The sequence below is a fragment of the Coregonus clupeaformis genome, chromosome 27, assembly GCF_020615455.1.
Source record: "Coregonus clupeaformis isolate EN_2021a chromosome 27, ASM2061545v1, whole genome shotgun sequence".
Taxonomy (NCBI): Eukaryota; Metazoa; Chordata; class Actinopteri; order Salmoniformes; family Salmonidae; genus Coregonus; species Coregonus clupeaformis.
In genome coordinates, this window is record NC_059218.1 from 9,654,632 (window position 1) to 9,677,109 (window position 22,478).

General features: G+C 44.6%; 1 pseudogene; it reads right to left on the reverse strand.

Annotated features, from left to right (window-relative positions):
* Nucleotides 1–16,426: 16,426 nt before the first annotated feature.
* The window catches only part of LOC121542184, a 41,996-nt pseudogene continuing 35,944 nt past the window's right edge, over nt 16,427–22,478 (reverse strand).

Consider the following 22,478-nt stretch of genomic DNA (forward strand, 5'->3'; position numbering starts at 1 on the left):
GGGGGGCAGTTAAGGCAGAGCAGGCAGCCCCTGTGGAGGCTGGCCACTCTCTCCCCCCTTTCTTTTGGCCTGCTGTCCCTCTGGAGTTCCAAGTGGGTAAGCTGTACTCTCAGGCCCATGGGAGTTGTCTTTTGAACAGGCAGGGAGTGCACAATTAGAGACATGGAGCTCCAGAGGTCACAAGGTCAATGTGGGCCTGCATGGAAGTCAGCTGGGCCACAAGGGTGCAACAGCTTTAACAGAATCCAACAGCCGAGTGTCGTTATAATGGACTTGTATGTTTGCCATATGAAATACAGCCTGTGCCACTGTAACATACTGGCATTGGTAATGTTTCATATGGCAAACGTACAAGTCCATTTGCAATACATTTCAATGGGCATTTATTATCACCAATTGTACTTGCTGTAACATGCTGTTACAAAGCTTAAAAGCCAAATTTTCAAGATTATTGAACTCGGGCGGGCCAACAAATGATAATGGATCCTCTCCCTTACTCATTGGTGTTGATTTCAGCATGTCCATTTGGCTGATGATGAAGGCCCATTCAAACATATTCCAAATGTACTTGTACGTTTGCCATATGAAACATTGCCAATGCCAATATGTTATACTGGCATTGGCTGTATTTCATATGGCAAATGGACATTGTACATTTGCCATATGAAATATTGCCAATGACAATATGTTATACTGGCATTGGCTGTATTTCATATGGCAAATGGACCTTGTACATTTGCCATATGAAACATTGCCAATGCCAACATGTTATACTGGTATTGGCTGTATTTCATATGGCAAACGTACAAGTACATTTGGAATATGTTTGAATGGGCCTTTATTATGAGCCAAATGGACATGCTGAAATCAACACCAATGAGTAAGGGGAGAGGATCCACTATCATTCGTTGGCCAGCCCGAGTTCAATAATCTTGAAAATTTGGCTTTTAAGCTTTGTAAGACAATGTTACAGCATGTCCAATTGGTGGTTTAAATGCCCATTGTAGATATTGCTATTGGACAGTGTCCATTACACATAATTCATTACCAGTCATATTATGATGGAGACTGTCCATTAGTCATATGTTTAAGCAGTGACTGACCATTACCAAATGGACATGCTGAAATCAACACCAATGAGTAATGGAGAGCATCCACTATCATTTCTTGGCCAGCCCCAGTTGAGTAAGCTTTACATTTGTCCATTTCAGCTTTGTAAGAGCATATTACAGCATGTCCATTTGGCTCATAATAAAAGCCCATTCAAACATATTGCAAATGTACTTGTACATTTGCCATATGAAACATTGCCAATGCCAATATGTTATACTGGCATTGGCAATGTTTCATATGGCAAACATACAAGGTCCATTTGCCATATGAAACATTGCCAATGCCAATATGTTATACTGGCAATGGCTGTATTTCAAATTGCAAACGGACAAGTACATTTGCAATACATTTCAATGGGCATTTATTATCAGCCAAATGGACATGCTGAAATCAACACCAATGAGTAAGGGAGAGGACCCACTATCACTTCTAGGCCATCACGAGTTCAGTGAGCTTTACATTTGGGCAATTCAGCTTTGTAATAGCAAATTACAGCATGTCCAATTCATGATCCATTGTAAGATATTGCTATTACCCATAATTCATTGCCAGTCTTAACATGTTATACTGCTATTGGACAGTGTCCATTTGTCATGTGATGTATTGCCAGTGCCAACATGTCCAGTATAACATATTAGCACTGGCAATGTATCATATTGCAAATGGACACTGTTTAAGCAGTGATTTACCATCCCCAAATGGACAGGCTGAACTCAAAACCAACTATTGATGGAGAGGATCCACTATGTCTGTTTGACTCATACTGTACATTGCTAATGGACTTTTTGTACATGCCAGTCTTAACATGTTATACTGCAATTGGACAGTGTCCATTTGTCATGTGTTGTATTGCCAGTGCCAACATGTCCAGTATAACATATTAGCACTGGCAATGTATCATATTGCAAATGGACACTGTTTAAGCAGTGATTTACCATCACCAAATGGACAGGCTGAACTCAAAACCAACTATTGAGGGGAGAGGAACCACTATGTCTGTTTGAATCATACTGTACATTTCTAATGGACTTTTTGTACATGCCAGTCTTAACATGTTATACTGCAATTGGACAGTGTCCATTTGTCATGTGATGTATTGCCAGTGCCAACATGTCCAGTATAACATATTAGCACTGGCAATGTATCATATTGCAAATGGACACTGTTTAAGCAGTGATTTACCATCACCAAATGGACAGGCTGCACTCAACACCAACTATTGAGGGAGTGGAACCTAACATACTGATATATATATATACCATGTTGTCATTATACAGGCCATTTGGACATGGTTCACTTACTTTGGCTTTGGAACTGACTTCCTATGATCATATCTGGCAAATGGACATGACATACTGATTTGGTACTTTCAAGACTTACATATGTCATTTGGACATTTAATATGCCATTTGGACATTTAATATGCCATTTGGACATTTCATATGACATTTGGACATTTCATATGACATTTGGACATTATATATATATATAATTTGTATGTTTCATATGCCATTTGGACATGGTTCTGACTTTTGGGTCCAGAACCCGACTTCCTGTGATCCGATGTGACAAAAGTACACTTTGTCCATTTGCAATATAATGTGTGACAAATGGACAACTTGTCCATTTGGCAGTGTAACATGCCTGATATGGACATTCCATAGGCCTAATGGACAAACCAACATATAATAAAACAAATCTATATCCATACGGTTCTTTAATAATGTATAATTGAGAAGTTTTTACGAACACTCATTTCCACCCTCAAATTTGACTTTCGAGTACATTTGCAACATGCTTACGTAAGATTAAGTGAGCTCACCCCCTACAGGATTTTTGAGTTACTACGTTGGCATTTGCCATATGACATTTGCAATATGTTCTATGGCAAATGCCGGCATTTGAGTGGTATTTTTAATTGTGTGTATGTTTTGGGTCACGGTTTCGGCCGAGGCTGCTCCTCCTCCTTGTTCGGGCAGGCTTCGGCGGTCGTCGTCCCCGGAGTACTAGCTGCCACCGTTGTATGTTTTCGATGTTTGTTTGGTTTTGTCTTATTGGTACACCTGTTTCCGTTTAGTGTTTATTATGTGTCCTATAAGTTCTCGTTGTTTTAGTCATGTGTTGTGTGTAATTGTTCTCCGGTCAGCAGATGCTGAGTTAGTTTCCTCCATTGTTTTGGAGAGAGTTTCTGTACTTGTGTGCGCGCTATTTTTGGTACTTTGTGTTTTACGCAGTGTGTGCGTAATTTCACTTGCCTCCGGGCTCTTTTTGAGGCCCGTTTGTTTTCGTATCGTTACTAAAGTCTGTTGGACGAAGCCTCTGTGTCCTGCGCCTGATTCCTGCACCACATCCACATTCAGCACTGACATTTTGCCCATTGGCAATATGTTCCCATGATATTTTGTCCAAAAAAGAGGCCATATCCCTTATCCCTCTGAACAGTTGATGTTGAGATTTGTCTGTGACTTGAACTCTGTGAAGCATTTATTTGGGCTGCAATTTCTGAGGCTGGTAACTCTAATGAACTTATCCTCTGCAGTTAAAGTAACTCTGGGTCTTCCATTCCTATGGTGGTCCTCATGAGAGCCAGTTTCATCATAGCGCTTGATGGTTTTTGCAACTGCACTTAAAGAAACGTTCAAAGTTCTTGAAATGTTCCGTATTGACTGACCTTCATGTCTTAAAGTTATGATGGACTGTCGTTTCTTTTTGCTTATTTGAGTCGTTCTTTCCATAATATGGAGTTGGTCTTTTACCAAATAGGGCTATCTTCTGTATACTGTGGCTTAGACTCTTATAAGTTAAGTTAGACATTATATAAAGGAACTTCCATGCAACCCATCTCCACACCTTGAACTAACACACTGTAACCAGCTGCTGAAATGTCAGACAAAGGCAAAACACCCTCCAAAATGAAGGATTGGCCTGCCCCAGTGTCTCGCAGTATCTTCCCAGGATGTTTAACATATTCTCCACTGCAGAGACACAATCCCCTCTGAAACAAAGGGTTCATACACATCTGATCCAAAATCTTATTTAGGAGATAAACCAGTCCCAACCAGATGCTTTTTCTCCATCTAATTTTTCTGTTTCAACTAAGGACACTGAGAGACAATGTGTCCTTTCGCACGGCAGTAATGACAAACTGGCGGATACGAATAACCAGTTTTCTGCCAATCATTTTCTTTGGGCTCTGTAGAAAAATGCCAAGAGTGTGCAAAGATGTTATCAAGGCAAAGGGTGGATATTTGAAGAATCTTAAATATAAAATATATTTTGATTTGTTTAACACTTTTTTGGTTACTACATGATTCCATATGTGTTATTTCATAGTTTTGATGTCTTCACTATTATTCTACAATGTAAAAAATAGTAACAATAAAGAAAAACAAACATTTCTAAAAACATGTTTTCACTTTGTGTGTAGATCGGTGAGAAATATCTATTTAATCAGTTTTGAATTCAGGCTATAACACAGCAAAATGTGGAATAAGTCAAGGGGTATGAATGTTTTCTGAAGGCACTGTAAGGATTTCATGTCAAATAGTGTACGTCCATTATAACAAAACATCTCCTGAGTATTACAATTTATCAGCAAGCTACAGTAGAATGGTAAATACTCATTTATGAATGACTAGCCAATGTGGTCATATCATTCTTATTCGTTAAACTGGTGTGGAGCCAAGGTCTTACTATGATATTATAATCCGTGACGGACACTTTTGATCTAAAAATCAGACATAATGTGTCGTACTCTCTACAGTTACAGTAGAAATACTTTGGGGACTATTCGATGACTAGTGGACACTAACTCTTCAATAAACAGTGTATTTGAAGTGGGTTTAGAAAAATCTAACCGGCTTGACTTGAACGAGAGAGATGGAATGGTCCAAGGCCACATGAGTCATTGTTCCATAATGTTGACTGTTGTAGCATTCTTCTGCACAAAGGATGTTTGTGTTCCCTGATGCAGGATTAGAAGATAATCCTAGATTTAGGGCTGTTTTAGGGATGTCACAAGATTTCTAAGACATGAATGAGCATTTCCTTCAGGCACTGACCATGCTCCAAAGCTTTTGGGAGCTGTTATGTGGAACGTTTTCTTAGGGTATTAAAGTTATGTTCTATTTGTAGGTGTTGTCCACCTGTATATACACTGTAAAACCTTGCCTGTAAAATGTACAGTAACTTACTGGCTGCAATTGTTCAGTAAGTTACTGTAATTTATTTAAAGTGCAGCTACTGTAATCCATTTTACGGTAATCCATTTTACTGTAGTCTAATTTACAGTATATTACTGGAATTACTCATGCAGCGACATATTACCCTTTTTTTTTTACATTTTGGTCATTTAGCGGGCGCTTTTGTCCTTAGAAACTTACATTCACTGCATTCAACCAAGGTTCATTTTTAAAAAACACAGCACAGTCGTAGCAAGTAAAACATTTCTGTAACTGTTACTGAAAATGTTGTTGTAGTTAAGGATACATTGGTATTCAAAATAATTGTAATTACAACAAGATATCTTATTATATATCTCTTACTATCTCTGGTTAGTGCAAATACAATACTGAAATATTCACGTTAACTAGATGCCAGAGCAATGAAACAGTACAATACAGTAAAAGTGAATTCTAACCTGTAAGAAAATGATTTTACTGTAATTAGAAGGGACTAGAGCAAGCATGTTGGCTGTAGGCATTTGCATATTAAAGAACACTAGGTGTTTTATATCACTTCTAGAGGCCTAAACAAAAGCTTCCAAACTGGCCGTGATTACAGGGCAAAACAGATCAAATAGACATGGGTAACTATTCAATCATTAAAAGGTTTAAGACCCACTACAACTTTGATATGTTCCCTTAATACAGTGGGGGAAAAAAGTATTTAGTCAGCCACCAATTGTGCAAGTTCTCCCACTTAAAAAGATGAGAGAGGCCTGTAATTTTCATCATAGGTACACGTCAACTATGACAGACAAATTGAGAATTTTTTTCTCCAGAAAATCACATTGTAGGATTTTTTATGAATTTATTTGCAAATTATGGTGGAAAATAAGTATTTGGTCACCTACAAACAAGCAAGATTTCTGGCTCTCACAGACCTGTAACTTCTTCTTTAAGAGTCTCCTCTGTCCTCCACTCGTTACCTGTATTAATGGCACCTGTTTGAACTTGTTATCAGTATAAAAGACACCTGTCCACAACCTCAAACAGTCACACTCCAAACTCCACTATGGCCAAGACCAAAGAGCTGTCAAAGGACACCAGAAACAAAATTGTAGACCTGCACCAGGCTGGGAAGACTGAATCTGCAATAGGTAAGCAGCTTGGTTTGAAGAAATCAACTGTGGGAGCAATTATTAGGAAATGGAAGACATACAAGACCACTGATAATCTCCCTCGATCTGGGGCTCCACGCAAGATCTCACCCCGTGGGGTCAAAATGATCACAAGAACGGTGAGCAAAAATCCCAGAACCACACGGGGGACCTAGTGAATGACCTGCAGAGAGCTGGGACCAAAGTAACAAAGCCTACCATCAGTAACACACTACGCCGCCAGGGACTCAAATCCTGCAGTGCCAGACGTGTCCCCCTGTTTAAGCCAGTACATGTCCAGGCCCGTCTGAAGTTTTCTAGAGTGCATTTGGATGATCCAGAAGAGGATTGGGAGAATGTCATATGGTCAGATGAAACCAAAATATAACTTTTTGGTAAAAACTCAACTCGTCGTGTTTGGAGGACAAAGAATGCTGAGTTGCATCCAAAGAACACCATACCTACTGTGAAGCATGGGGGTGGAAACATCATGCTTTGGGGCTGTTTTTCTGCAAAGGGACCAGGACGACTGATCCGTGTAAAGGAAAGAATGAATGGGGCCATGTATCGTGAGATTTTGAGTGTAAACCTCCTTCCATCAGCAAGGGCATTGAAGATGAATCGTGGCCGGGTCTTTCAGCATGACAATGATCCCAAACACACCGCCCGGGCAACGAAGGAGTGGCTTCGTAAGAAGCATTTCAAGGTCCTGGAGTGGCCTAGCCAGTCTCCAGATCTCAACCCCATAGAAAATCTTTGGAGGGAGTTGAAAGTCTGTGTTGCCCAGCGACAGCCCCAAAACATCACTGCTCTAGAGGAGATCTGCATGGAGGAATGGGCAAAAATACCAGCAACAGTGTGTGAAAACCTTGTGAAGACTTACAGAAAACGTTTGACCTGTGTCATTGCCAACAAAGGGTATATAACAAAGCATTGAGAAGCTTTTGTTATTGACCAAATACTTATTTTCCACCATAATTTGCATGTAAATTCATAAAACATCCTACAATATGATTTTTTGGAAATATTTTTCTCATTTTGTCTGTCATAGTTGACGTGTACCAATGATGAAAATTACAGGCCTCTCTCATCTTTTTAAGTGGGAGAACTTGCACAATTGGTGGCTGACTAAATACTTTTTTTCCCCACTGTACATTTATTGATAGAGAACCACTACCACATATTGCTTAAATTGGTACAGGACTCTATATTACCGTATTCTGTGGGAATACAGCATTCTCACTAATGGGTGCAACAAATATAGCCTCTTACAAGGCACGCTGTAATATATTGACTTGACTCGGACTCACGGGAATCATTGAACTGTACTTTACTCGTGGTCGCACACAATGAACCGCATACGTCAGTGCCTCATGTATGTATAGTGTTCGGCTGGTATTGCCCCACTAGGTGTCGCTACTAGTCATGGCTTTAGGTCAACATTGGAGAAGGTGTGTTTGCAGAGGGGTGTGGTTTATATAGCTAGATTGCTACTCTACTGGTGCCAAATATAATTAAAAGTTTACCCTATTCATCTATGGCAAACATACTTATATGTTCCCCCTTTCATCTGTGTCTGGTGTTAGCTAGTTACTGGCTAGCTACAGTGAGGGAAAAAAGTATTTGATCCCCTGCTGATTTTGTATGTTTGCCCACTGACAAAGAAATGATCAGTCTATAATTTTTATGGTAGGTTTATTTGAACAGTGATAGACAGAATAACAACAAAAGAATCCAGAAAAACGCATGTCAAAAATGTTATAAATTGATTTGCATTTTAATGAGGGAAATAAGTATTTGTCCCCCTCTCAATAAGAAAGATTTCTGGCTCCCAGGTGTCTTTTATACAGGTAACGAGCTGAGATTAGGAGCACACTCTTAAAGGGAGTGCTCCTAATCTCAGTTTGATACATGTATAAAAGACACCTGTCCACAGAAGCAATCAATCAATCAGATTCCAAACTCTCCACCATGGCCAAGACCAAAGAGCTCTCCAAGGATGTCAGGGACAAGATTGTAGACCTACACAAGGCTGGAATGGGCTACAAGACCATCGCCAAGCAGCTTGGTGAGAAGGTGACAACAGTTGGTGCGATTATTCGCAAATGGAAGAAACACAAAATAACTGTCAATCTCCCTCGGCCTGGGGCTCCATGCAAGTTCTCACCTCATGGAGTTGCAATGATCATGAGAACGGTGAGGAATCAGCCCAGAACTACACGGGAGGATCTTGTCAATGACCTCAAGGCAGCTGGGACCATAGTCACCAAGAAAACAATTGGTAACACACTATGCCGTCAAGGACTGATATCCTGCAGCGCCCGCAAGGTCCCCCTGCTCAAGAAAGCACATATACAGGCCCGTTTGAAGTTTGCCAATGAATATCTGAATGATTCAGAGGAGAACTGAGTGAAAGTGTTGTGGTCAGATGAGACCAAAATCGAGCTCTTTGGCATCAACTCAACTCGCCGTGTTTGGAGGAGGAGGAATGCTGCCTATGACCCCAAGAACACCATCCCCACCGTCAAACATGGAGGTGGAAACATTATGCTTTGGGGGTATTTTTCTGCTAAGGTGACAGGACAACTTCATCACATCAAAGGGACGATGGACGGGGCCATGTACCGTCAAATCTTGTGTGAGAACCTCCTTCCCTCAGCCAGGGCATTGAAAATGGGTCGTGGATGGGTATTCCAGCATGACAATGACCCAAAACACACGGCCAAGGCAACAAAGGAGTGGCTCAACAAGAAGCACATTAAGGTCCTGGAGTGGCCTAACCAGTCTCCAGACCTTAATCCCATAGAAAATATGTGGAGGGAGCTGAAGGTTAGAGTTGCCAAACGCCAGGCTCGAAACCTTTATGACTTGGAGAAAATCTGCAAAGAGGAGTGGGACAAAATCCCTCCTGAGATGTGTGCAAACCTGGTGGCCAACTACAAGTAACGTCTGACCTCTGTGATTGCCAACAAGGGTTTTGCCACCAAGTACTAAGTCATGTTTTGCAGAGGGGTCAAATACTTATTTCCCTCATTAAAATGCAAATCAATTTATAACATTTTTGACATGCGTTTTTCTGGATTTTTTTGTTGTTATTCTGTCTCTCACTGTTCAAATAAACCTACCATTAAAATTAAAGACTGATCATGTCTTTTTCAGTGGGTGTCAGTGGGTGCTGTAGGTGGGTGTGTTGCAGGTATCAGGCGCAGGACGCAGAAAATTAGTCCAAAAGACTTTAGTGAAAGCACACTCAATACACGAGCCAAAAAGCCCGGAGGCGAGAAAATACGCACACAGGCGTAAACCAAAATGCGCACTAACATGTGCGTAAAATACCCTCCTAAACAGAGGAGGAAAACCACGAAGAGCAGACGGGCAACAGTAGCGCACAATCACGACAGCGAAACAATCACACACAACACCTGACAAACACAACGAGAACTTATAGGACACTAATGAGCGCTAAACGAAAACAGGTGTACAACATAAAGACAAAACCAAACAAACATAGAAACATTCAACGGTGGCAGCTAGTACTCCGGAGACGACGACCGCCGAAGCCTGCCCGAGCAAGGAAGAGAGGCAGCCTCGGCCGAAATCGTGACAGTACCCCCCCCTTGACGCGCGGCTCCAGACGTGCGCCGACTCCGGCCTCGGGGACGACCAGGAGGACGCGGAGCAGGGCGCGTCGGGTGACTACGGTGGAATTCTGTCAGGAGAGACAGGTCCAAAATGTCTCTCCTCGGCACCCAGCACCGTTCCTCCGGGCCGTACCACTCCCACTCCACGAGATATTGGAGACCCCCCATCCGACGTCTCGAATCCAAGATGGACCGCACGGAGTACGCCGGTGCCCCATCGATGTCCAATGGGGGCGGAGGAGTCTCCCTGATTTCATCTTCCTGGAGTGGGCCAGCTACCACCGGCCTGAGAAGAGACACATGGAACGAGGGGTTAATATTTTTATACTCAATAGGCAGTTGTAATCTGTAACACACCTCGTTCAATCTTCTCAGGACTTTAAACGGCCCCACAAACCGCCAACCCAGTTTCCGACAGGGCAGGCGGAGGGGCAGGTTTCTGGTAGAGAGCCAGACTCGATCACCAGGTGCGTACACCGGCCCCTCACTGCGGTGGAGATCGGCGCTCGCCTTCTGACGACGGAGGGCCCGCTGCAGGTGGACGTGTGCAGCGTTCCACGTCTCCTCCGAGCGCCGCCAAGGTGCCAGAACCGGCTGGTAACCTAACACACATTGGAAAGGGGTTAGGTTAGTTGAGGAATGGCGTAGGGAATTCTGGGCCATTTCTGCCCAGGGAACGTATCGTGCCCACTCCTCCGGCCGGTCCTGGCAGTATGATCTAAGAAACCTACCCACATCCTGGTTCAAACGTTCCACCTGCCCATTACTCTCAGGATGGTAACCCGAGGTGAGGCTCACCGAGACCCCCAAACGCTCCATAAAGGCTCTCCAGACTCTGGAGGTGAATTGGGGACCTCGATCAGACACAATATCCTCGGGTACCCCGTAGTGCCGGAAAACATGGGTGAATAGAGCTTCGGCGGTCTGTAGGGCAGTAGGAAGGCCCGGCATAGGGAGCAAACGACAGGCCTTAGAGAACCGGTCCACAACGACCAGTATAGTGGTATTCCCCTGCGAGGAGGGAAGGTCAGTGATGAAGTCCACCGAGAGGTGAGACCATGGTCGTTGTGGAACGGGCAGGGGTTGTAACTTACCCCTAGGCAGATGTCTAGGCGCCTTACACTGGGCGCACACTGAGCAGGAGGAGACATAAACCCTCACATCCCTCGCCAACGTGGTCCACCAGTACTTAGCACTAAGGCAGTGCACTGTCCGGCCTATACCAGGATGTCCAGAGGAGGGTGACGTGTGAGCCCAATAGATCAATCGATCCCGAACCTCGAGCGGGACGTACGTCCGACCCTCCGGGCATTGAGGAGGACGAGGGTCGGTGCGCAACGCCCGCTCGATCTCAGCATCGACCTCCCACACTACCGGTGCCACCAGACAAGACTCCGGCAGTATGGGAGTGGGCTCCACGGACCTCTCCTCCGTGTCATACCGCCGAGACAGTGCGTCTGCCTTACCGTTCTGTGACCCAGGGATGTACGTGATCTTAAATACGAACCGGGCCAAAAACATGTTCCACCGCGCCTGGCGAAGGTTCAGTCTCCTAGCTGCCCGGATGTACTCCAGGTTACGGTGGTCAGTCAAAATGAGAAAAGGGTGTTGAGCCCCCTCAAGCCAATGCCTCCACACCTTTAGGGCCTGTACCACGGCTAACAGCTCCCTGTCCCCTACGTCATAATTTCGCTCCGCCGGACGGAGCTTTTTGGAATAAAAAGCACAGGGGCGGAGTTTAGGTGGCGTGCCGGACCGTTGCGAAAGCACGGCTCCTATACCGGCCTCTGACGCGTCCACCTCTACCTGAAATGGTAAAGAGGGATCCGGATGCGCCAGCACCAGAGCCTAAGTAAACAGGTCCTTCAGCCTCCCAAAAGCCCTGTCCGCCTCGGCTGACCACTGCAAACGCACCGGACCCCCCTTCAAAAGAGACGTTATGGGAGCTGCCACCTGTCCAAAACCCCGGATAAACCTCCGGTAGTAATTCGCAAACCCCAAAAACTGCTGCACCTCTTTAACAGTGGTTGGAGTTTGCCAATTACGCACGGCTGACACCCGGTCAACCTCCATCTTCACCCCTGACACAGACAACTGATAACCCAAAAAGGAGATCGACTCCTGGAAAAACAGACATTTCTCTGCCTTGACATACAGGTCGTGCTCCAACAGCCTCCTCAACACTCGGCGCACCAGGGCCACATGCTCGACTTGGGTAGACGAGTACACGAGAATGTCATCTATGTACACGACCACCCCCTGCCCCTGCATGTCCCTGAATATCTCATCCACGAATGATTGGAAAACTGAAGGAGCGTTCATCAGCCCGTATGGCATGACAAGATACTCGTAATGCCCCGAGGTGGTACTAAATGCTGTCTTCCATTCATCGCCCTCCCTAATGCGCACCAAGTTGTAAGCGCTCCTGAGATCTCATTTAGTGAAAAAACGCGCCCCGTGCAATGACTCCGTCATGGTCGCAATCAGAGGAAGTGGATAACTGTACTTCACCGTGATCTGATTGAGACTACGGTAATCAATGCACGGGCGTAACCCTCCATCCTTTTTCTTCACAAAAAAGAAACTCGAGGAGGCAGGGGAAGTGGATGGCCGTATGTATCCTTGTCTCAGAGATTTGTCTATGTAAGTCTCCATAGCTCTCTTCTCCTCTTGAGACAGAGGATACACATGGCTCCGTGGGAGCGCAGCTCCTGCCTGGAGGTCTATCGCACAATCTCCCTGCCTATGAGGAGGCAACTGTGTCGCCCTCGACTTACTGAACACAATAGCCAAATCCTCATACTCAGGGGGAATGTGCAATGCGGGCACCTGGTTTGGACTCTCCACCGAGGTAGCCCCCACGGAAACGCCTAAACATCGACCCACACACTGGGCAGACCACTCCATCAGAGCCCTCTCCTGCCACGAAATAGACGGGTTATGGATACTCAACCAGGGCATGCCCAGCACCACCGGATACGCAGGCGAGTCGATCAGAAATAGCTGGATAATCTCCTCATGACCCCCCTGCGCACACATCCTAAGTGGCGCCGTGACCTCCCTGATCAAGCCCGATCCCAACGGACGGCTATCTAGGGCATGAACGGGGAATGGGACGTCAACAGGAAGAAGGGGAATCCCTAATTCTAAACAAAATTTTCTATCAACAAAATTCCCAGCCGCGCCTGAATCTACCAGCGCCTTATGCTGGGAATGAGGTGCTACCTGTGGAAAACGCACAGGTATACAGAAGTGCGCAACAGAGAGCTACTCACCTGGAAGGACTCCCCAGTGCGGAGCCTGTCGTCTTCTCCCCTAGGAGACCCTCCCCAGCACCTAGCCGCGGTGTGTCCTCCACGGCCACAGTTGGTGCAGGGGACGGCCCCCCTTCGTACTCCGACCCCTCCTCTCTCTAGCGCCAGCGCCCCAAGCTCCATAGGGCTCGGCTCGGAGGCGCTGGAGGATGAAATGGACGGACCCCCCTCGGAACGTCCGCGGGTAGCCAGCAGGGTGTCCAGCCTGATGGACATGTCCACTAACTGATCGAAAGAGAGGCTGGTATCCCTGCAGGCCAGCTCCCGACAGACGTCCTCTCGTAGACTACAGCGGTAGTGATCGATGAGGGCCCGCTCATTCCACCCTGCATCCGCCGCTAGAGTACGGAATTCTAAAGCGAACTCCTGGGCGCTCCTCCTCCCCTGCCGGAGGTAGAACAGACGTTCCCCCGCCGCTTTCCCTTCAGGTGGATGGTCAAACACAGCCCTGAAGCGGCGGGAGAACTCAGAGTAGGTGATGGTGGTGGCGTCTATTCTCCTCCACTCGGCGTTGGCCCATTCCAACGCCTCGCCGGTAAGACAGGAGATGAGGGCGGACACGCTCTCGTGTCCAGAGGGCGCCGGGTGCACGGTGGCCAGGTATAGCTCCACCTGTAGAAGGAAGCCCTGACACCCGGCAGCGGTCCCATCATAGGCCCTCGGGAGCGAGAGTCGAATTCCCCTGGGTTCCGGAGCTTGAATGGGCTGACTGGCCGATGGTGATGGCAGGGGAGGTGGAGTTGGGGGTGTCCCTCTGGTCTCCCAGCGTTGAAGGGTGTTAATCACGTCCTGCAGGGCGGTCCCGATACGAAGGATCTGGTCATTCTGCTCACGGACCCGATCCTCCAGAGACTCATGTGCTGCTGCGGCTCCTGCTGATTCCATCCTTAAGGTGTGTGATTCTGTCAGTGGGTGCTGTAGGTGGGTGTGGTGCAGGAATCAGGCGCAGGACGCAGAAAATTAGTCCAAAAGACTTTAGTGAAAGCACACTCAATACACGAGCCAAAAAGCCCGGAGGCGAGAAAATACGCACACAGGCGTAAACCAAAATGCGCACTAACATGTGCGAAAATACCCTCCTAAACAGAGGAGGAAAACCACGAAGAGCAGACGGGCAACAGTAGCGCACAATCACGACAGCGAAACAATCACACACAACACCTGACAAACACAACGATTACTTATAGGACACTAATGAGCGCTAAACGAAAACAGGTGTACAACATAAAGACAAAACCAAACGAACATAGAAACATTCAATGGTGGCAGCTAGTACTCCGGAGACGACGACCGCCGAAGCCTGCCCGAGCAAGGAAGAGAGGCAGCCTCGGCCGAAACCGTGACAGTGGGCAAACATACAAAATCAGCAGGGGATCAAATACTTTTTTCCCTCACTGTAGATCTTCAGCCAGCCTGGAACAAAAGGGGGGGAAGTGTCGTTAAAATCTTTGAAGCAGTTTTCAAGTCAACACATCTGTCAGTGCTGCTGTGAACGGCATCACAAGAGACATGCCAAAAGGGAGATACATATTTTTTTCCATCATTGATGCAGTTTCAATATTGTTTGAGTTGCTTTGTGTATCACCAAGTTTGCTTGAGATGATTTTACTGTAACACTGCTCACTGCATCCAAGTGTCTTGACATAGGTGTTTCAAAGAGCTGTGAGTCAAGGTGAGCTCATGAATATATGCTCCCCTCCCTCTCAGCCTGTCTTTTCAAACTTCCTGGTAGTTAGCCATGAGAGAAAAAGTACTTTTCAGAATGACTGTTCAGGACCTTTAACTAACCATTATCATAACACATATCCAAACTGCAGATCTATGCATTTATAATGTAACAAAACATTACAAAGACTTTGCCGTAGAGAAACACATTAAACTTTGGCGAGTGCCTCTCTTTCAGTCTGAGAATAGCGTCTGTGAGAGCACGGCTAGCATAGTACATTGGCCTGAGTAAAACATATTTTGGGGGTTATCCCCGCAGCCCCACGTAAGGCAGGGGGAGGGCTACAAGCTCTGGGGGCCAATGTGCATGTCATCAATGTCTATTTTTATTTTATTCAGTGGTGTAAAGTACTTAAGTAAAAATACTTGAAAGTACTACTTAAGTAGTTTTTTTGGGTACTGTACTTTACTTGACTATTTATATATTTGACTACTTTTACTTCACTACATTCCTAAAGAAAATGATGTACTTTTTAACTCCATACATTTTCCCTGACACCCAAAAGTACTTGTTACACTTTGAATGCTTAGCAGGACAGGACAATTGTCTAATTCACACACTTATCAAGAGAACATCCCTGGTCATCCCTACTGCCTCTGATCTGGCGGACTCACTAAACACATGCCCCTGGCTATCCGTACATTTAAAAAACAAGAAAATGATTCAGTGTGGTATGCTTTACATAAGGAATTTTAAATGATTTATACTTTTACTTTTACTTTTGATACTTAAGGATATTTTAGCAATTACATTTACTTTTGATACTTAAGTATCTTTAAAACCAAATACTTTTAGACTTTTAGTCAAGTAGTATTTTACTGAGTGACTCACTTTTACTTGAGTCATTTTCTATTAAGGTATCTTTACTTTTACTCAAGTATGAACATTGGGTACTTTTTCCACCACTGATTTTATTTAATAAAGCATTTTGACAGTAACCCTTCAAAAAGTAATTCATAAACCTTTTTAATTTCCATATGTACTAGGAAGCTAAGTGTTTGTTGTTTGGGCTTCAGGAATGTGACTGAAAAAGTGAAAAAGAAAAAAGAAGCTGATTGAAAGAGGATATCAGTGAACAAATTATGTGGTCAAGGTTACGATGGCACCAGTACAATGAGTGGAGCTTACTCAGGTGTTCAAAGGCGCATATTAGACCGAGAGCCTAATGCTTCTTCGGTAGTTCTTTATGAGTTTTAGTTTAGAAAACCATCTCTCTGCAGAAGCGACAGTTCCAGGGATGGCAAAAACAGCTTGATTGCTGTAGCTAACATCGGGGCAGTTGTGCTTCAAATACAGCAGTTCTGTAACATCTTTATTCAAGCCTCTCATTCTCCTTAATTGCCGCCCTCAACACGTTACGGAAAGGGATGAACTGTATAAGAAGCTCTGGGGGCAGGTCGACGGGATACTGGACAGATGCGTACAGATTATAATTTTTTGTAGACAACAGTTCTTGAGGGCTTAAACAAAAAAAGCTGTTTGCGATTTCGTTCATACTGGTGAACCGGTGTTTTAGGTGTGTGGTTGCAATATCAACAGTCCGTTATCTCTGGTATATTTTGGCATGCATCATTCAAGACTAAGTTTAAATTGTGTGCAGTGCAATGGACATATAATGCACAATGTCTAAGGAAAGACTGTCTGGGTTGGCAATACTCAGTATAGAAAACAGTCGGGCCCGCAACCTGAACCTAAAGGCCGTGGTGAAAACATTTGCACACAAAAAAGGAGGACTTCAGGACACCAGGGGAGTTTCTCAAGTTGGTTTAATTTGTTTTAATTTAATTTACCTTGAATATTACAGCCCATTTGTGTAGGGTATTAGCCAGACAAAACCAGCTGAGTTCAACAATAAATAGTGGCTGAATTTATCCTCCAGCCGACTACTTTTTTCCTCATTGCTAGGCTATTTGATGTGTAATTTTTATAAAAAGTGTATAAATAGCAGCTAAATACGGTATATAGCTATAGATTGTCGAACTCCAACTTTGCGGGGGGGTCCAGAGATGATACGCCAGTGATGATAGCCCCTAACCCCACAGGACTAGCTTTCACAATCACCGATGTTTCTGCATCTTGATTGAAGTAGGCCATGTTGTGTGAACTGGCCAGTGCGTTTTTCCACTCGTTGAATGTTGATTCTTGTTCATCTTTCCATGTCCATTTGCATGATGCTTTTATGAGTATTCTCAGTGGTTTGGATGTGGTTGCCAGATTTTGGATGAATCTGCCACAGTAGTTCAATAGTGCTAAGAAGCGCCTTACTTCAGCAGCGTTAGTCGGTCTGTGTGTGTTCTGTGCCGCTTCCACCTTTGACTGTGCTGCTCCGTTTCCATTCTTCGGGAGAACGTGCCCCATGAACTCCATCTCTTTCAGTCGGAATTCACATTTGCCACTGTTGAGGGTAAGCCCCCTCTCCTGCGGTCGTCTCAGGACTTGGTGTAGTCGTTTGTTGTGTTCTTGTGTGTTCTTCCCAAACACAATGATGTCATCAGAGATGTTGTGGACCCCCTCGATGCCTTGTAGGACTTGGCGGATTATGTGCTCATTTGTCTCTGGAGCAGAGGAGATACCTAACTTTAGACTTTTGTAGTTCCACAAACCTGTGTGAGTCACAGATGTGGTCAGGGAACAAGACTCAAGATTCAGCTTGATCTGATGATATTCCCACTTTAGATCCAGTTTTGAGAAGACCAGGGCTCCCGACATGTCCTCCAGGATCTTGTCGATGGTGGGAATGGGGTGTCGCTCCCACACTACAGCTTCATTTGCTCTGTGCATGTCAACACACCTTGATGCCACCAGTTTTCCTGTGTACTGCAACCAATGGTGACATCCATGGTGTAGGTCCATTTACTTCTCAATAACATCCATGTCTTCTAGCTCGTTCGTATTCTCTTCAACTATGTTCCTGACATACTGGCTGTGCCACAAGTGTGACACTCTCATCTACATGAATTCCTAACTGGAAGTCTTTCAGTTTTCCCAGCCTGTGAAAGTCTTTGTATTCTTCCTGCAGTTCAGCTTTGAATTTATTTCTGTCATCAGCTTGCACTGCGTTTACATGTGCCTTTGGTCCTATGTGCAAAATGCCAAGAGCAACTGCTGATTTCTTTCCAAGTACAGATGTCTTGAAGTCTTTCAAAACAAATCAAAATGTATTTGCCACATGCGCCGAATACAGCAGGTGTAGACATTACAGTGAAATGCTTACCTACAAGCCCTTAACCAACAATGCAGTTTTATTAAAGAAAAATGTAAAATAAAAAAGTGTTAATTAAAGAAAAATAGAAAATAAAAGCAAATAGCTGAAGAGCAGCAGTAAAATAAAATAACAGTAGGGAGGCTATATACAGGGGGGTACCGGTACAGAGTCAATGTGCGGGGGCACTGGCTAGTCGAGGTAATTGAGGTCATATGTACATGTGGGTAGAGTTAAAGTGACTATGCATAAATAGTAAACAGAGTAGCAGCAGCGTAAAAGATGGGGATGGTGTGGGGTGGGGTGGGGTGGGGTGGGGTGGGGGGCAGTGCAAATAGTCCGGGTAGCCATGATTAGATGTTCAGGAGTCTTATGGCTTGGGGGTAGAAGCTGTTGAGAAGCCTTTTGGACCTAGACTTGGCGCTCCGGTACCGCTTGCCATGCAGTAGCAGAGAGAACAGTCTATGACTAAGGTGGCTTGAGTCTTTGACAATTTTTAGGGCCTTCCTCTGACACCGCCTGGTATAGAGGTCCTGGATGGCAGGAAGCTTGGCCCCAGTGATGTCCTGGGCCGTATGCACTACCCTCTGTAGTGCATTGCGGTCGGAGGCCGAGCAGTTGCCATACCAAGCGGTGATGCAACCAGTCAGGATGCTCTCGATGGTGCAGCTGTAGAACGTTTTGAGCATCTGAGGACTCATGCCAAATCTTTTCAGTCTCCTGAGGGGGAATAGGTTTTGTCGTGCCCTCTTCACGACTGTCTTGGTGTGTTTGGACCATGATAGTTCGTTGGTGATGTGGACACCAAGGAACTTGAAGGTCTCAACCTGTTCCACTACAGCCCCGTCGATGAGAATGGGGGTGTGCTCAGTCCTCGTTTTTTTCCTGTAGTCCACAATCTTCTCCTTTGTCTTGATCACGTTGAGGGAGAGGTTGTTATCCTGGCACCACACGGCCAGGTCTCTGACCTCCTCCCTATAGGCTGTCTCATCGTTGTCGGTGATCAGGCCTACAGCTGTTGTGTCGTCGGCAAACTTAATGATGGTGTTGGAGTCGTGCCTGGCCATGCAGTCATGGGTGAACAGGGAGTACAGGAGGGGACTGAGCACACACCCCTGAGGGGCCCCCGTGTTGAGGATCAGTGTGGCAGACGTGTTGTTACCTACCCTTACCACCTGGGTGCGGCCCGTCAGGAAGTCCAGGATCCAGTTGCAGAGGGAGGTGTTTAGTCCCAGGATCCTTAGCTTTGTGATGAGCTTTGAGGGCACTATGGTGTTGAATGCTGAGCTGTAGTCAATGAATAGCATTCTCACGTAGGTGTTCCTCTTGTCCAGATGGGAAAGGGCAGTGAGGAGTGCAATAGAGATTGCATCATCTGTGGATCTGTTGGGGCGGTATGCAAATTGGAGTGGGTCTAGGGTTTCTGGGATCATGGTGTTGATGTGAGCCATGACCAGCCTTTCAAAGCACTTCACGGCTACAGACGTGACACTCTCAGGACCAACCTCTGGTCCTGGGTCGGCCTTGGACTGATTCATGTAAATTACAGAAGTTTGATTAAAATATTTATTTTTATTGTAACTCTGGCTTCTGAAACCAATATGGACATTCTGGTTGTAAATGAATCTTGGTTAAAGATGTCTGTGCCGGACTCTGATATGTATCTGACTGGTTATAATGTTTTTAGATCTGATAGAGTTGGCAGAGGAGGGGGAGTCACCATATATTTGGTATCTGGTATTTTATAGGATCTCTGTTAGCTGTTGCAAAAGCAGCAGCTACTTATCCTGGTCCTTGTTCACACAAAACATGAAACATGACATAATACAGAACATTAATAGACAAAAACAGCTCAAGGACAAGGACATGTAGCCAACATATCAATACATACACACAAACTATCTAGGTCAAATAGGGGAGAGGCGTTGTGCCGTGAGGTGTTGCTTTATTTGTTTTTTAAACCAGGTTTGCTGTTTATTTGAGCAATATGAGATGGAACGGAGTTCCATGCAATAATGGCTCTATATAATACTGTACGCTTTCTTGAAATTGTTCTGGATTTGGAGACTGTGAAAAGACCTCTGGTGGCATAAGTGTGTGTGTCAGAGCTGTGTGTAAGTTGACTATGCAAACAATTTGGGATTTTCAACACATGAATGTTTCTTATAAAGAGAAGAAGTGATGCAGTCAGTCTCTCCTCAACTCTTAGCCAATAGAGACTGGCATGCATAGTATTTACAGTTGAAGTCAGAAATGTACATACACCTTAGCCAAATGCATTTAAACTCAGTTTTTCACAATTCCTGACATTTAACCCTAGTAAAAATTCCCAGTCTTAGGTCAGTTAGGATCACCACTTTATTTTAAGAATGTGAAATGTCAGAATAATAGGAGAGAGAATGATTTATTTCAGCTTTTATTTATTTCATCACATTCCCAGTGGGTCAGAAGTTTACATACACTAAATTCGTATTTGGTGGCATTGCCTTTAAATTGTTTAACTTGGGTCAAACGTTTTGGGTAGCCTTCCACAAGCTTCCCTCAATAAGTTTGGTGAATTTTGGCCCATTCCTCCTGACAGAGCTGGTGTAATTGAGTCAGGTTTGTAGGCCTCCTTGCTCGCACACGCTTTTTCAGTTCTGCCCACACATTTTCTATAGGATTGAGGTCAGGGATTTGTGATGGCCACTCCAATACCTTGACTTTGTTGTACTTAAGCCATTTTGCAACAACTTTGGAAGTATACTTGGGGTCATTGTCCATTTGGAAGACCCATTTGCGACCAAGCTTTAACTTCCTGACTGATGTCTTGAGATGTTGCTTCAATATATCAACATAATTTTCCTTCCTCATGATGCCATCTATTTTGTGAAGTGCACCAGTCCCTCCTGCAGCAAATCACCCCCACAGCATGATGCTGCCACCCCCGTGCTTCACGGTTGGGATGGTGTTCTTCGGCTTGCAAGCCTTCCCCTTTTCCTCCAAACATAACGATGGTCATTATGGTCAAACAGTTCTATTTTTTTTATCAGACCAAAGAACATTTCTCCAAAAAGTACGATCTTAGTCCCCATGTGCTGTTGCAAACCATAGTCTGGCTTTTTTATGGCGGTTTTGGAGCAGTGGCTTCTTCCTTGCTGAGCGGCCTTTCAGGTTATGTCGATATAGGACTCGTTTTACTGTGGATATAGATACTTTTGTACCTGTTTCCTCCAGCATCTTCACAAGGTCCTTTGCTGTTGTTCTGGGATTGATTTGCACTTTTGCCAAAACTATAGTTTGTTAACAAGAAATTTGTGGAGTGGTTGAAAAACAAGTTTTAATGACTCCAACCTAAGTGTATGTAAACTTCCGACTTCAACTGTATATCAGCCCTCTGATTACTATGAAGAGCAAGACATGCCGCTCTATTCTGGACCAGCTGCAGCTTAACTAGGTCTGTCCTTGCAGCACTCGACCACACGACTGGACAATAATCAAGATAAGACAAAACTAGAGCCTGCAGAACTTGCTTTTTGGAGTGTGGTGTCAAAAAAGAAGAGCCTCTCTTTATTACAGACAGACCTCTTCCCATCTTTACAACCATTTAATCTATATGCTTTGACCAAGACAGTTTACAATCTAAGGTAACGCCAAGTAATTTAGTCTCCTCAACTTGTTCAACAGCCACACCATTCATTACCAGATTCAGCTGAGGTCTAGAACGTAGGGAATGATTTGTATCAAACGCAATCTCATAGTTATAGAGATGTTCAGGACCACCCATTCCAAAACAGACTACAACTCTTTGTTAAGGGATTAGCTGTGGTTGCTGATGCGTATATTTTTGAATCATCAGCATACATGGACACACATGCTTTGTTTAATGCCAGTGGCAGGTCATTGGTAAAAATAGAAAAGAGTAGAAGGCGTAGAGAGCTGCCCTGCGGTACACCACACTTTATATGTTTGACATTAGAGATGCTTCCATTAAAGAAAACTTTTTGAGTTCTATTAGATAGCTCTGAATCCACGATATGTCAGAGGTTGAAAAGCCATAACACATACAGTGAGGGAAAAAAGTATTTGATCCCCTGCTGATTTTGTACGTTTGCCCACTGACAAAGACATGATCAGTCTATAATTTTAATGGTAGGTTTATTTGAACAGTGAGAGACAGAAT